This window comes from Perissodus microlepis, chromosome 4, assembly GCF_051167445.1.
Source record: "Perissodus microlepis isolate ML-2025 ecotype Zambia chromosome 4, ASM5116744v1, whole genome shotgun sequence".
NCBI lineage: Eukaryota > Metazoa > Chordata > Actinopteri > Cichliformes > Cichlidae > Perissodus > Perissodus microlepis.
The window spans coordinates 22,157,737-22,170,225 of record NC_140464.1 but is presented as its reverse complement, the minus strand read 5'-3'; the positions used below and the strand labels follow the sequence as shown (position 1 = coordinate 22,170,225).

Genomic DNA, 12,489 nt, shown 5'->3' with positions numbered 1-12,489 from the left:
GGTGTTTTGGGGGCACCGAGTCGTGTCATGATATTGCCATCAGGGAGGCGGTATTTCGCCCCACGAAGGTTTGGGTTTTTTGATAAGGCATTAGATAGGTCAAGCGCTTTGGGTGCCGAAGCCGGCTGAGGGCGGGTCATGAGAGTTCCGTCTGGCAAACGGTAAGTGGCAGATCGGAGGTTCTGGTTGCGAAGAGCATTGGAAAGGTCAAGCGAGCGCGGTTGAGAGGCATCAGTAGATCCAGGCTGCTTAAATAATGATGTGTTTGGAAGCCTATAAGAGGCACCACGGATGTTGGTTTTTAACAATGCACCAGAAAGGACAGGGCCGGAAGAAGCAGAGGAAGAAGGTTGAGCTTGGTTCCGTGAGAACAATGAAGATCCTTCTGGGAGCTGAAACTTTGCCTTACGCAAGTTAGCATTCATCAGGGCGCTAGAAAGCCCAGGGGAGGCTACTGAGCTCTCTGCACTCTGCGTCTGCTCTCCTGGACGTGTGAGAAATGAACCGTCTGGTAATCGATAAGAGGCGTTACGAACATTAGCATTGAGAAGAGCAGAGGAGAGTGTAGAAGAGGAAAGGGAGGGTGCAGATGTGGACTCTGTCCTAGTAACAAGTGTACCATCAGGTAAACGATATGTGGCTTGTCGCAAATTGGGATTGAGCAAAGCAGAGGACAGCATAGGGGAAGACAGTGGAGATGGACCTGAGACATGTTCAGCAGGTTCATTTCTTGTGACAAAAGAGCCATCGGGTAGTCTATAGGTCGCCCGATGTAGACTTTGGTTCTGTAAGGCATTAGAGAGCATCCCACTGCTAACACCACCTACACTATCGGTGTTAACTGGAGTCTCAACAGGGCCCCGGGACATTGTCAAAGTGCCACCTGGAAGCTTGAACATGGATCCCTGGATGTGTGAAGTTCGCAATCCACCTGAGAGAAGTGGGGAGCTACCTCTGACACCTCCTTGTTGTTGTGGGGAAGGTGGAGGAGCAGGTGAGCCTGGCAATGTGGGGGAGGGTTGTCGCTGAAATGGTGAAGCAAAAGAAGCATTACGTAGCTGAGAGGTCAGCATAGCAGGGGACAACTGTGGGGTGGAAGGGACAGAAGGGGCAAGAGGGACTGCTGCTTCAGGTGGCGTGAGAACTGTTGTATAGAGGTTGGCATTGCGTTGCAGAGGAAATGAGTAGGAGGCACTCCGTAGGCGTGAGTTCTGCATTAAAGCATTGGATAGACCAGCAGTGGGATACTGGGGCATCATCTGGCTCTCCTGTACATTAGCTGATATCTCCTCCTGTCCACCGGGCATGACAGGTAATGGGCTCCTCTGAAAAGCTGTGGTGTTGCTGACATTGTGCAGGTAAGGGTTCTGGAGTGTGCATCCAAGATTAGGTGATGAGGGTGTAAGTTGAGGGAGGCTCTGAGGGTAAATCTCATGCTGTGTTTGTGGGGAGCTGGGCCTTTGTAAAGGTGAAGTGTGAGCTATAGTGGAGTAAGGGAGAGGAGAGGTAGGAAAGGGTGAGCCTACAATTTGACGGTTTGGTAAAGCATTTGTAAGCATTGGAGATGGGTCTGGCTCCATCAATGTATAGTCATACTGAGTGATATTCTGTGATGGTGGAAAAGTACCAAGAGAAATATTAGCATTAGGAACAGGAGGCTGAAAAGATGCTGGTCCGAAACCATGGGGACTCATTGCCCTGTGAGGCAAAGGGGAGGGTGGATGAGACAAATGGTGCATGGGAGATGCAGAACGGGACAGCATTGGAGATTGTTGCTGCAAGGGCTGTGGAGATGGAGGTGTACTCTGAAGCCGGCGCACTGATGGCTGGGAAGAAAGAGGGCCACTCTGTTTTAATGATTGCTGTGGAGGGGCAGGGGGACCTGGAGGAGGTGCTCTGAATGACTGCCTAGACTGAAGAGAGGGCTGGTTTCTGGGCATTCGGACTAATGGCTGCCCTCTACCTACAGGTCTGTGGAATCCTCGTTGGGGGGTACCAATTCGCTTGGACTCCCTTAACCCTGTAGGCCGGGAGCCTGCCCTGGCTAACATGGGTGTTCCAGCTATATCCTCTATCTGACCTGAAAGAGGGGCGGGACCACTATGGATGGAGGACCTAAATGGGGCAACATGCTGAGTAACAGGGGCCCCGTGTCGACTGTGTCTCTGTAAGTAGGGGTTGGCTGGAGATGGTTTCACAGCCCCCATGGGCACATGACTTCGAACCCCTGCACCACCTCTCATTCTGCGAGTAGAGGAGCGGGTGGGGAGGGGCCTACTGGTGACGCGCGACGGCGATGGAGAAGGAGGGCGATGGGGAGAGGTGGGGCGGAAGGATCGCGGAGGCGACTCAGCTCTTTCAGGTTGAGTCGGGCTCCTTCTTTGTGTATGTGGCTGGGATGGAGAGGGGGAACGCCTCATCTTAGATGTCTGTTTTCTTCCTCTGAACAATTGCGGTCTGGTAGAAGGCAAATGGACTGCATCTGGTGGAGGTTGCTGTCTAAAGGAGAGTCTTGGGGAAGGTGGTGGGCTTGCTCTCTTCCTTAGCGATCCCCGGGGAGAAGCTAGCGGGCTGGAAATTGGGGATTGGGGTCGGACAGATGAAGGTGCTCGACGCAACCGAATATCTCCCCTCTCTTTTGTCATTGAAGGCTGAGTTCTCACTGACATACCTCTCCTATGTTGTAGTGGAGAAGAAGGTGGTGGGCTGTGTGGTCTGCGCCTGTTAACTGGGGATGTTGGCCTTTGACCTGGCACTGGGGCCCGCTGACTGAGCACCCGCCTATGTGAGTGAGGAGAGAGGTGTAGGTCAGACCGGATGCCTGTTTGGAAGTCCATGTGATGTGGTGAAAGGCGAGATGAAGGAGGCGCCATTGCCCTAGTTGATCCCAGCCTCAGTGATAGCTGTGGGGATGGAAGGGGACTCATTCGGCGCACTGGCCTAGGTGAGGCAACAGGTGAATGTGGCTGTGAATGCATCATTGGCTGCACTGGTGGGCCCAGTGGTGTCATTTGGACCATCTGGAATGTCTGTGGGTCTTGTGCAAGGGGATCTTGATAGACTTGTGAGGAGAACTGAGGTGGCAGGGGAGATGGGGTCAGATGACTAGGAGAAACAGGGAAAGGAGGGTAAGTGTGCTGAGGGAAAGGAATGTGTTCTTGTTGAATGCTTGCGGCTGTAAGAAAAGGGGTGTGTCCAGCAAGAATGGAAGTGTGTTGTTGGTTCATGACAGTAGGGTAATTTGGCTGCGTAGGATGATATGTGTGGATGGGTTGCTCATATTGTATATCTGACATCATCTCCTGATTGTTGAGGGCCAGAACTGGGGAGGGAGGAGGAACCATAGGGGATGGGGGACGAGAATGAAGAGGAGGTGGTGGCAATGTTTCCACCTCTAGTCTGTCTTTTCCAAATAACCTAACCTGGGGCCTGGGAAACCTGAACTGCTGTGTAGGAACTGGCTCGGGTAGAGGATAAGACAGCTGTTCTTGTCCATATAGCTGCCCAATCTCAACTGGAATCAGCCCAGAATCCATATGGAAAGGTTGCTGATAATGATTATAAGTAGGAGCAGGCTGTGGATATCCCAGCATTGGGTCATTATATAGACCGGAAACAAAACCATTTCCACCGTTCATCAGTCCATAAGAGTCTGAAAGGCCAAAGGCAGATCCCACATTGTGGTCAAAGTATTCTTCATATGGCCAAGGGTCATATGGGTCAGAGAAACCATTTATGGCATCACCATAATAGCCATATGGTTCTGACTCTATTGCATATAGCATTCCATCCTCACCATAGTAGTACTCCACCCCTTCATCGCCATAGTAATCGTCATACTCATCCTCATAGTAGCCATAAGGGTAATCATAGTAATCCATTTCATCATCATAGTAAAGCTCGTCATCGTAATAAAAGTTGCCTTCCTCATCATAGTAACCATATTCATCTTCCCACTCATCATCATCATCATAGTAATCCATTTCCTCTCCAAACGGGTCATATGGGTCATAGGCAATTGGTTGTCTACCAAAGCCTCTAGGCCTCCACCTGTCATGGTAATCATCCTCATATCCATACTCATTATCATCATACTCATATTCTCCATTGTAATAATGTGTCTGTCTCCCTCTAGTGTCCCTGTTAGCAAATGACAAGCGCTTTCGGCCTCGTCCTCCAGCCCTTGCACCAAATTGACCATGGCCCTTTGAAGTCAGGAGCCTCCCTGTCAACCAGTTTGTTGCTGCAGCTATCCTCCCTAACATCGAACTTTTAGCCTTAAAGCCTGGTGTGGTTTTCTTTTTGCCAAACATGCCTTTGAACTTCCCTCCTAGTCCCTTTGCCTCTGTTGCCATGTTTCCTTTACCCCCTAAACTGGATAGATTTATTGTCTTTTTAGGTGGCGTGGTTTCTTTTGCATTGTTGTCTTTTTTATTAAGCAAGCTGAAGCCAGACAAGCCTGGCTTTTTGTCAGCAGACTTTGCCCCAAAACCAGCAAAAAGCTTGCTGGTGCCTAGAAGTGGTTTACTACCAGCAGCTGGTTTCTTTTTTTTGGAGAGTCGTAGGAAGAGACGGGATGTGCTTTTAAGGTTTCTCTTTGGTTTTGCCTTCTCTGGCTGCTGTTGTTTAGAGGGAAAACTGAAAGGGGATGCCTTTCCTGTAAGGCCTGTTATGGCTTTGGAAGCTCCTTTCAGGTGAGATTTCACATCGGGTGTCTTCTGTACTTTTGCTGCTCCTAAGGTCTTCTTCTGCCCCTCTGCAGCAAATCCCATCATGGCCTTAGACGCTCCTTTAATGTGTACATCACTCATCTTTTTCAGGTTTACTGCACCCATTCCTTTTTTGATTTGTGGCTTTCCATCATCACTCTCATCATCTGATGGAGGAGGCTGTTTAGAAGGAGGCTTAAAACCCTTTACAGCCATGGCCTTGGATGCACCTTTAAGAGCTGCTTTCCCTTTCCCTTTATCTGGCTTCTTGGTCACTACTTCTTCCTCACTGTCACCACTTTCTTCTTCCTCAGTCTTCATCTCCTCTTCTTCTTCCTCCGACCCCTCCTCCGACTCACTGACAGGTTTCTTTCCTTTTCCCTTCTTTCCATCATCCTTTCCTTTCCCCTTAGCTGGGGGCTCCTCCACCTTCTTCCCCCCTTTCTTGTCATCTTTTCCTCCTTTTTTATCATCCTTCCCTCCCTTCTTTGGTTCTTCTGACTTGCCTTTCTTGGCAGCTGATTTTGGGTCACCTTTTTTGGGTGGCATGATGAATTCTGAGTCAAATCATTTCAAAGAAGGTCAGGAAGTTCCCAAACGCATGCTGGACAGGGCAGCATTAATGTAAATGTTGATATGCAGCATTGAGAAGAGCAGTTTAAACAGAAGCGACATCTTCTCATCCCCAGTTGCTTTCATGTCTTCTCTCCTTTTTCCTCCATCCGATCTGTCAGTGTGACACCACAAACACACACTGCAGGATACTCTGTCTCGAGTCAGTTGTTCTATAATGCACACCAAGATAAACACAAACCACAGTCCTTCAAAAGACGATCTAGTAACGGAGTCGGAATCTCAGCCATCAGTGCTCGCTCGCATTACAATACGTCCTCAATCCTTGGCAAAAGAGCTGTTTTCTAAGCACAAAAAGAGAAACAAACCTCCTTTCCAGGAGTATTGCAAAAAAAAAAAACCCAAAAAAAACCCAAACTGCAGATGCTTACTGATTTTCAAATATCACATATGGAAAAAAAAAATCTTGCTGATTGTTTCCAAGTTTTACCCACTTACTGAGTTTTTCCACTTAACATCTAAAATAAGAAAAGAATCCATCATGGCAAGGCAAGCTCCTGGTCCCGATGGTCTGTATGGGTTTGTAAGTAATTTCCCAGGTTCACACGACAGATAAAAGACCCTGCTATCCCACTGACAGACTCTGTGTAGTCCTTTGTGTGTCTCCCATTGTCAGTTCGTCCTGTGAGTCCAGCAGTGAATCCTCATCTTGGCCACCGCACCAACTTTAGCGCAATGCTCCCCCCAACAAGGAGAGCCGATGCAAGTGCGTCAGAGTGAGTCTCCGTGTCCAGGGATGTCCTCTTCTTTGTCTCAGAATGAGCGTGCACAAGTGTTGCGTTTGCGGTTGTATCCACCCACAACCGCGTCAGCTTGCCTTTGTGACCTCCTGCAACCTTCTCCATCTCTCTCTGGTTACTGAAACTTCCACAGCCCAGTTCACCTCAACACGAGGCCTCTTCCGCATCTCAAGCCATTTGCATGACATAGGAGCATATATATAAATATATAAATATATTGTATGTCTGTGCGTGCATGTGCATCAGAATATGAGTCTCCCCAGTTACAATTGCAAAGGGGAACCATAATGTCCCAGCTATACTGGCTTGGGGTAACACTATCTGCTGCCTCACTTCTGTATGAATAATGCAAGCTGGCTGAGCTGTTGCTAAACTGTGTCTGAGAGGCAAAGCTTCACATAGCCTAACCACACACATACACGCACACAGACACACACACAAGAAGCAGCATGGACCACAGCTGAGAGTGATGCCTTCTATTAGGTTCCTATAGTGCATATGCACAATACATTTTATGGAAAAAGACACCATTCAGGGATCTAAAATGTCAACTAAAAAAAGCAAGTAAGGATTTAGGAAAGATCTAAGAAAATCAAGTCGCTTTGCTTCTTATTTATATTGCCCAGCTCTTTTAAAAACTCAGTCTGCTTCGTGACCATAAACTGGCTATTATGCATCTTTCTAAATATTAATGATGGCTGCTATGAGGCAAACTAAAGAACAGCCAAACAACAGAAACCTTTTTATTATTTTTCCCCTCATTATTGTGGCATGTTGGCATGTTTAGACTGGTAAAAACACAAACACATACATACATGTATGGGCTGTCAGTAGATGCGCAATGGGAAGTGCAAAAGACTGAGAGAATTACAGAAGTGTCTGTCGTGGATTCATTGATGATGGGCTGATATTCCAGGAGGTCATCTCAGTGGCAGATATGAATGTTTAATGACTGCCCTGTGTTCTTTCTACGCAGCATGGATAAAACATTCAGCAAGGGCTCCTCTAAATATATCACAAAGGGTCAACCCCGCCCAGGCCCGCTGCCCAACCAATATATTATACATACTGCTGTCAGGGGTTAACAGCCAGACATCATACAGCAGATGGAAAGTAATGGTTTAATACTGGCATTTACAACCATTCATCTACAAGGAAAGTTACAATGAACAAAATAAGGATTGTGGTTATTAATGCCAACCACAGTTAACAGGTTGACCTCTAACTTTTCTAACCACTGAATTGGAATGACTAATAGTCTTGACCTGAGAGTACATCCAAGCAGAAATGGGTATCACATTTCCTCGAAGGCAGTGGCCATAGCACACTCTAAACTGTCTGCAGCCTGTGCAGCAATAACAACAGCAGTTGTCGGTATCATCTAACTGCCGGTAGAGATAAGAGGGTGAAGACAGGACAGAGAACGGGCCCAGAGGAAAGTTCAAAAGTTCCTTCCATGTGAACACTGTTGGTCACCAGGCAGGTAACAAGACACACAAAATGCTCTATTTGATATGTGTGATATGCATCTGCTGTCTGACTGATGTGGCCTGCTGACTGAGTGAATGTGCACTGAACAGAGCACAAGTGACAGAAATGACTGAGGTGGAAAAAGAGGGGAGGTAGAAGGCATGTAAGAGACAGAATCTGTAATAGTGTGTAAACTGCGGATTACTCCAAATAAACTATGGATTACTATGTGGTGATAGGTGTCCCTCAGAGAAAACTGTTATTTAGAAGAAGTGAAAACGAGGAGCGGCAGGAAAGGAGGATAGAGAGTGAACGAGAGATGACGGGCAAATCTTTTCATCCGTGTGCCAACCACTGACAACAGGCTTTCAGCGAACCCACTCACTGATACAAGACTAATAAAGGAGATCACCTGAGCAAAGCATAGCCAACAACCTCATTCAGTGAGTGGGGGCACGTGCACACACACACACACACACACACACACACGCACATGTAGGTTATGTCTCATAATGAAGATTGCATGATCAGTGAATGCAGGATGTGAATCATACAGAGAGACTAGAGATTGACAGCTACCGTATACACATTAATTTGGGAATTGAAAGCATGCCCCCCACTAAAACACACACACACACACACACACACACGCACACACACACTAGTGTTATAGGGGCAATTTATTTGCGGGAAAAGCAGCAGCGTTTATTATGATTGCATTTGCCCTCTTCCTGGAATTAGTTAATTGCTACATGCATCTACACCTCAGGGGTTTCAACCAACTGGACAGCACTGGAAACAGTGAAGAAGGGTATACGTTTTTGGACTTTTAAATGTATTTGAATAAACTTTTCCTGTTGATAATGACTTCCCCGATTGCCATTCATATTATCAGTCACATTCATACAGCACTTTATTCTATGCACTTAAGAGCTTTATTTACCTTGCACTCACAACTATGGCATATTTAGCATCACTACCTGAGCACATGGAGGAGAACATGCACACTGATAGGCCCAGAGACCAAGACATGTGAACCCTGAACCTTGATGCACATCATGTCATTAACAATGTTAATTATCTTAGCATCTTGGCTTAGCATGTTAGCATGTTAACAGTTACTACATAGCACTAAACACAAAGTTTAGATGACATCATTAGTTTTGCTCACAAGCCATAAATATAATATAAACAGACCAAAGTAATGGATCTACAATTGACCTTTAAACAAACACAATGCTGGAGATGATCACACAACCTGCTATACGGTCAAAGTGACAGAATAATACTCCACAGTGACATATTTGCTTATGAAACATGGGTGTAAAACATAAAGAGGAAAATGACTGACAGAAAGAAACACAGAGTTAAGGAGGGAGAGTGTCTTTCAGACTGAAGGAAAGACAGGAGGATGAGGAGGCTGGATTCAGGTTTCCTGTAAGCCTTTAAGCCCCATTCAGGTCTTAACCTGCGCTGTCAGACTTGACAATGCAGGAAATGCCAGCAGCTAGTAACTCACTGAAGACTTGTCTCAGAGGATCAGACATCATATCTTGGTTGGTTTGACTGCTTGAACAGACTCACTAAAGATAAGACACACACTTTGACTTCTTTAATGTTACTGGATGTAAATGTTCTGGCTATTCACTTATGTACCCTGCCTATCGCTCTGTAAAAAACTGAGCTTTTACCACAAAGTGGTAAAGAAAATAAATGCATAATAAAATATGTACAAGTTCAGACTTTACACAAACATTTAGAAAATTAGTCAGAATTTTCACAAAAAGAATAGACCTCGAGAAAAGAGAGAATACTTCACAGCTTTGTAAATATTTTTGATGAAGTAATACTGACAAACTTCCTGCAGTACATGCACGGATGTAGTTTTGAAGATTGCACATACTAATTATAACCCCCAAACCTCATGTTCAATAAGCCTAGAAGTCTAGAATTAAAGTTTGGGCCAATCCTAGGTCTTCAGTGTAAGACCAGCCAACTATGTTTTATATTTCTACATTCTACAGAGAATGAAACAATCACAAACATTGTGGTGCAGAGGCAGGGCCCAGGGCTGTTGGCTAAACCCAATAGCTGTATTCCAAAACTGGGACTTTCATATGAAGCCTCAGTGTGTGAGGCTTATATTAAATATAAGATGTAATTCTGTACTTGTGATTGATCCCTATTACCAGAATCAAGAGAAGTCATTAGTTTCTCAATAACAGGGTCCAACTTTATCCTTGCAAACAACTAAAGTGATGTCAAAAACTGATAAAGGTTATGCAGGCTGAGAATATTCTGCTTTGATGTGAGGTTTTTTAAATAATTTATAATGCTATCTTTAAAAGAATTGAGCGTGAGCATGCTTTCTTTTCAGATAGCAATTATATTATGTGGGCGATTATCCATGACAATGGAAAATTGACCAATTATAGCCTCCTAAGATCCAAGGATTGATTTCCTGCCTCTTTGGAGCTAAAAGAGGCCACCCAAACACATGAGATGTCAGTGGAAAGCTCAGGATGTCCTCTATTTAGTACATCAGGATCAGTATGGTAGCTCAAATAAGTCAAAATATATAGACCAAAAAATGTCCATTACAGAGGACATGAATGAATAGACTGGTTCTTATATATACCATTTTGTCATCAGACCACACGAAGCAGAATGCCTGTGCGCTCTCCGACCTTATTTTCAAAAACATTCCTCATAAAGATACTTGCAATGACCCATCAGCTCATTCAAACAGCAACACTGACGTAGGTGCCCTTGATTCCCTTTAATGGTTTTAATTTTGTCATTGCAACACTATTGTTTTATTGAAATTTGTCTATTGAGGAGCCGAAAGACAGTTAAAAACTTGTTAAAAAAAACTAAAAAGGTCTTTAGTTCCTTCTACAGAAGGCATCAGCAGATCCAGATTTGCATGAGGACACACAAACACAAACTCACAGTGTTAAATCAACACGAGCCACTGTTACAGTATTGTAACTCCTCCAGTACTGTCACAAAGAGATCTGATACTTTGTGCTACAAATTTTACTTTAAAACTGTAACTGTGAAAATAACATATTTTTTAACAACTGTTAGGTTCCTCACTGGGACTTCTCTTTAACAAGTTTTCCACAAAGTTGTAAAAGTTTAACCGACTAAAGATATACAAGTGCAAATATTTGTTAGTTGGAACACAGCAGCTAAAAATAATTCATTATACAGCAATTTGTGCCATGCCAAATTTAAAAACACAGTTTTAAAGCCTTAAATGGCATCTGCTATTTCACCGATCTCCCTTTTTCTTTTTCCACAGAAAGCAGCAGCACGAGTGGATAAAACATCTCATGACAGTGAAGTCGATGGCCCTTCTTTAGTTATAAAAGCACAATAAGCCCCTGGCTTTTAAGTAGCTTACCTCATCTGTTAATCTGAGTGACTGCGAATGATATTCAGATCATCTGTTTGCTACGAAAATCCATCAATTTATGAACCAACCCACCCACCGTCTGGAATAAAACCACTAAACTCGCCGACTCCTCTGTGCATGGACCAACTCCTCTTCTGGACATTTATATAGTGGCCACACACACGCATAGACACACAAAGTTCACCTCGCTTCTCTGAAATGAAATGAGCAGATCGAATGGTAATCTACAGAACAAAGGCACAACAGGGAGCAGAGAGAGAACAGTGGTGATTCAGACATATGCTTTTTTTTTGCTATCCCATGCATCATTAGCGCAGCGATTGGGTTTTTCGGTAAACACGCTGCACTTACAAATGTCTACGTGCAGCATTACCCCGCTTCCTGTCCCAATAAAGTGTTTAAGCAAACAACCGGTGGATCCTTTGTGTATTAATGGCAGGACTGGCACACAAGCATCCTCTCCTTACCACACTCACACACACATATCACGCTATCATCATTGCCAAAGCGTGTCTCAACGTCAGAGCCCAAAGAGTTATTTGTTATAAATCCTGTGCGGTGACAATAGCTGTGAGACATTTGTGTGTTTGTGTGTGCGTTTCTCTGTTGGGGTGCCTTTTCAGAAGTCGTCTCTCTCTCTTTCAAACACACACACAGACATAAATCACAAGATTGTAGCTCTGATCATATATATATATATATATATATATCGATACATTCTGCAGATGCCAGAATAATAGAGCACGATAGGATGCCTATGATAACAATAGCATCACAACAAAGCCTCACAGACCTGAGAATATCTTTCACATCAGATGATATCTGCAGAAGTAACGAGACTAATGATAAAATGACAAACTCTATTAACTCTGTTTTTACAGGAAAATTATATTTTTGGGACAAAATATCAACATTGCATTGCTTCCTTCCACGTTTGGATTCTTGCTTTGAAGTTCAGCATCTTAAACTGACTAGATATTTGCACCATCTGATTCACAGATGTACCTAATAAAGTGGCCAATGGCTATAATTCTAACACAACAGTTCCTGCTTTCCATTTTCTTCTTTACTTAAATGTTTTTTTAAACAGGAAACACGACAGTTATGTGAAAACTGCATTCACTTGGTTACTTTTTAGGTTTTGTTGAAATATTTCATGACTTTGTGAGCATTTCAAATTAAAATAACATTTAAAGCGGGCCATTAGGAATCAGATTTGCGAGGGAAATTACTAAGTGTGTTTAACTGTTAATGATTCAATCTGTGCTTTTAACAAAACAGAAACTGGGCTTGCGTGGGAGAAGAGAGAATACAATGCTGGATTAGTTTCTCTGTACCGGGCCTGCTTCTTTATGGATGTCAATATTCTAACTGATGCTTTAGACAGAGAAACAACAGGACCACTTATTACTGGCCTTAAAAGGCATTTAAGTCACACAAAGGCAAATGTCTGTTAGCAGTCTGCCATTCTTTACCTTACAAAAGTACACATGATCAATGCAAACAATGTCTATAG

At 44.2% G+C, this 12,489-nt stretch overlaps 1 protein-coding gene across 1 annotated transcript in view; it reads right to left on the bottom strand.

The window, feature by feature from the left end:
* myo15aa (myosin XVAa) overlaps positions 1–11,064 on the bottom strand; it is a 53,345-nt gene extending 42,281 nt beyond the window's left edge. Inside the window, exon 1 of the mRNA XM_084924712.1 lies at positions 10,962–11,064. The gene's annotated coding sequence lies outside the window, so the exon portion shown is untranslated. The remainder of the gene's footprint in view (positions 1–10,961) is intronic.
* Positions 11,065–12,489: the final 1,425 nt, after the last annotated feature.